Raw genomic sequence first — 3,709 nt, 5'->3', positions numbered from 1 at the left:
TAAATCTTATAAAATCTCCATACTTAATAAAAATCTTATTAAATCTTATAAAATCTCCATACTTAATAAAAACCTTCCCTACATGCCAAATATCATTTTTTTATGCATCTAATTGCCACTTGGCATTTTCTTGTTAAGGTATTTCATAATTTTCCCACTCAAATGTCAAGCTGTAAGATATCCGATTTTATCCTATTAAATGTTAAATGAATTGATTGATTTGTTAATCAATTACTCAATCCCTGATTTCTCTATATATTCAGTTTCCTTTTTTACGCAATCACTTTCAAATCATGGATGGATTCTTATCTCAAAAAATCTGGAAGACAATCTTTTTGTTTTCACTGTTATACTCGTATCACACCTTATTATCACAAGCAATTCGACAGACTATTTTTTTTTATCCCACGATTCTCACATTATACGAAGATGAATATTCCATGTAATCCATTTTGATTCTTGTAACAAGATGTAGATGGGTTCTTCGATTATCATAATGGATTCTGTCCATCGATGATTTCAAGGTAATTTGTTCTTCCTCTCTTATCTTTAGTTTTTGATTTATTATGTTTTCAGCCGGTTTTGTTTTTTATGGTTTGATGCATTTCTTATGCACATAGATTTTCCTTCAATGTCGGTATGCCCCAATTGGGATTTTTTTGATTGTTTTTTCTACAATTATGTTTTTATGGGTTTCATTATGCAGGGTAAAAAAGTTATACATCCATTGCCTAATTATTTCCATCTTTCTCGAGTCCTCTGTCGTGTATGTTTATTTGGTAAGTTTTTTCATTCTCTTTTTCATATTTGACCTAAATATGAGTACTTTCATGAACCTTCTCTATTTGTTTTTTGGCAAAAAGTTCAACAGATATCTAATCCCTTAAAGGTTTTTGGTATCCAAAAAAAAGAAAGATAATTTGGTGTTTTGACAAAGAAAAGAAAAAATGTTTTCTCTTATTACTGCATACAATTAATCATGCATCATGAAAGCCACTTATGTACAATTTAAAGATGCAGAAAGCATAATGTACTTGCACCAATTTAGTGATTTGTCTATTTAACTAAATATTGTAGTACTTAATTTGTTATGCTTTTTTATCGTTAAATGAATGTTTTTACCGGTTGTTGGTCGAAAATTTGAAAAAATAACACGGTAATAATTTTATTGATAGTTTGAAGGAAATGAATTTAAGTTAAAATATTTGGAGAATGTTAAGAAATGGATTGAAAAATATGAATGTAATTTAGAGGGTACAATGAATGCGAGGATGCTGAATGAAAACCTAAACAGAAAGATCTTCAACTTGAAATTGATGAGTTTGTAAGGAAGTTTGATGGTGTTGTTAAAAAAAACTATGAAATTGCAGGTACTTACCGAGGTTTTTGATAAATTTCTTGCAAATGTTTCTTGACAGAGGATATGCGATAGTTGGTCTTCTGTGTAAGAAACCAAGCAACTTTGTATCTTGATTTGAGAAATTGTTAGAAAAAAAAAACCTAAAAGCTCCATCTACATTTTCTTTGTTGTTTGCCTCCCTTACAGCTCAGTCTCTTGTGGAGGTTGAAGATTTTCAAAACCATAATCAGTTGCAAATTGGTCTTATTCATTTCAAATACTAATAATATGTGTTTGGATTTTTTTATTTTATTTTTTAGTTTATTCAACTGCACCCATGAGATGTGTCAATTGTAAATTTGGTTTTTCAGGAGATGTGTCAATCGTAAGTTTTTTTTTCTCTTTCTCTAAACGATCCGGGTATGGATCCTTTGTTCCTGGTATGTATTCTCCCCTCTCTGTCCTAAATCTTTTTTGACGATTGTTTATCTATTTCCATTTTTGTTTCTTTTTTATATTCATTGCATTTTTCATATGAGTGTGTTTTTGTGGTTTGATTACAAAGTATAAGTTAAACCCAACAAAGCAATTGCTCAAATGGATGGGTCCATGTTGCACACCATCTGGTTGTGTAAAAGCTTTCTTAATTTGAACCTTCTTTTTAACCTACAAACTCAATTATCAAAGACATTGTTGTTTTGAGGAATTTAATATGGCATCTTATGTTTGTTGAGGTTTTTAGTGATTTGACCATTTTACCCTTTGTTGAGAGCGAAATATTCATTTCAGATATATAATTACTAATGGAAGTCTTGGTGATGTTTATATAAACCGGAGGCTTTTTATATTTAGTCTAGAAGGTTTTTTCGATACTCAATGCCATGAACACCAAGACATCCTCTTTTTTTGATGGAAAAACAACAAGTTCGGGTATTGATGGAATTTTTTAGGTTTTCATGGTGGCCATAACCCATCGTTATTTTGTATTATTATGTTCTTATTTTTCCGCTTAAACCAAAAAAAAAAAACATTTTGATTTTCATTATTCTGTATTATGGTGTTTTATTTATGTTTGTTTTAAATAATGGGAGTTGCTAATTGTTGTTGTTGGCTGCAATTCAAAGTACATTGCTATAGCAGGGTAGTACAGGAAAGTGTATTGCTATTGATGGATTAGTCTGGAAAGTACTTTGACAAGGTTGGTTTGCTACTTCTAATTCAATGTTGCCAATTTCATTTTTATAAGGTTATTTTGGTGTCGTAAATTGTTGTAGTTTTAACCACTTTGTATCTATACTTTGGTCTGGCCATTGGTTGGTCTTTTTCTTTTTTAATATAGATGTGTCGTTTAGAAAAAGAACGTAAATAATGGTGAATTGTCGTGCTCAAAGTCAAACTTTTAATTTTTTGTTGTTTACACCGGTGATATTCACCTTTGCAGTGTTTGAGGGTGTTATTGTACTTTGGTTACATGGTCTTAATCCTCTCACATGGCTTTCCAAACGCACACTTCATTTGATTGTCCCATTATGTACTTGTGACCCTCATGTCAATCTCATATATATAATTTTTTTTTCTTGATTTGTAATATATAGATATAATCATTCAAATGCATCATTAGTTTTTAGAATATGTATGTTGTTTTATTTGGAAAGTTAATTTTCAACCCTAATTTTTTGTTTCTTCAGTATTTGAGTTTGACATCTTTTATCAATCAATGTAATTTCTCTTCACTTCACATTTCTTCTATGGTTGTATATTCGTATATGCCTTCAGCGATTGAAATGGACAAACTTTTAATCCCTTTCACAAATCGATACTTAGGACAAGTTCTATCGACCGATATATCTACGTAGGGATAATTTTTGGTTTTTATTTCTATTACAGCCAAAGGGGGAAAGGGGCTTAGGGAGATTCGGTGGGTATTTTGGTAAATAATAATAATAATAATAATAATATATTTTTTTAAAATAAAAACAATATATACAATATTAACATTTTTAATTAAGTTATTCCTAAGCATCGTCTTAATTATCAAGAAAATATTTTTAAAATTTTTCATCCGTGGTGCCCACGGGTTATAACCTAGTATTTTATATATTAAGAAGATAGTGTATAACAAGAAAGATTAAACAAATTACCGAAAACACAAAAACCTTAAAAAAACAAAAATTTACATCCCATTCCTTTGTTGTTGCGCCTTCATGCTCAACCTCTCTCCTCGGCCTCCGTGATCAACATCATCTACCGCTTGGCGCCACTTCCACCCGTTCTGTTCATTTCTGACTTTCCAATGACCGGCTGGAAGTTAGTTGCAGTGGCTGCTCGAGTCTCCACGATCTCCATATCTTTTATTTTAGAGGTTTCACA

The 3,709-nt window shown here is 30.8% G+C and overlaps 1 long non-coding RNA gene across 4 annotated transcripts; it reads left to right on the top strand.

The window, feature by feature from the left end:
- Positions 1–214: 214 nt before the first annotated feature.
- LOC145086789 (uncharacterized) lies at positions 215–3,029 on the top strand. 4 transcript variants are annotated; one of them, XR_013700631.1, is made up of 7 exons: positions 215–524; positions 707–779; positions 1,371–1,444; positions 1,547–1,600; positions 1,711–1,779; positions 2,464–2,537; positions 2,781–3,029. It is a non-coding gene; the product is annotated as an uncharacterized LOC145086789 (long non-coding RNA). The 4 variants fall into 4 exon arrangements; XR_013700634.1 differs by lacking the exon at positions 1,547–1,600 and having other exon boundaries at positions 218–524; XR_013700632.1 differs by lacking the exon at positions 1,547–1,600 and having other exon boundaries at positions 225–524; positions 1,711–2,537.
- The last annotated feature ends 680 nt before the right edge of the window (positions 3,030–3,709 follow it).

Source organism: Lactuca serriola, chromosome 2 (assembly GCF_051521515.1).
Source record: "Lactuca serriola cultivar US96UC23 chromosome 2, Lser_US96UC23_V15, whole genome shotgun sequence".
Taxonomy (NCBI): Eukaryota; Viridiplantae; Streptophyta; class Magnoliopsida; order Asterales; family Asteraceae; genus Lactuca; species Lactuca serriola.
The sequence above is the reverse complement of the archived record's forward strand: the minus strand, read 5'-3'. Positions and strand labels throughout refer to the sequence as shown.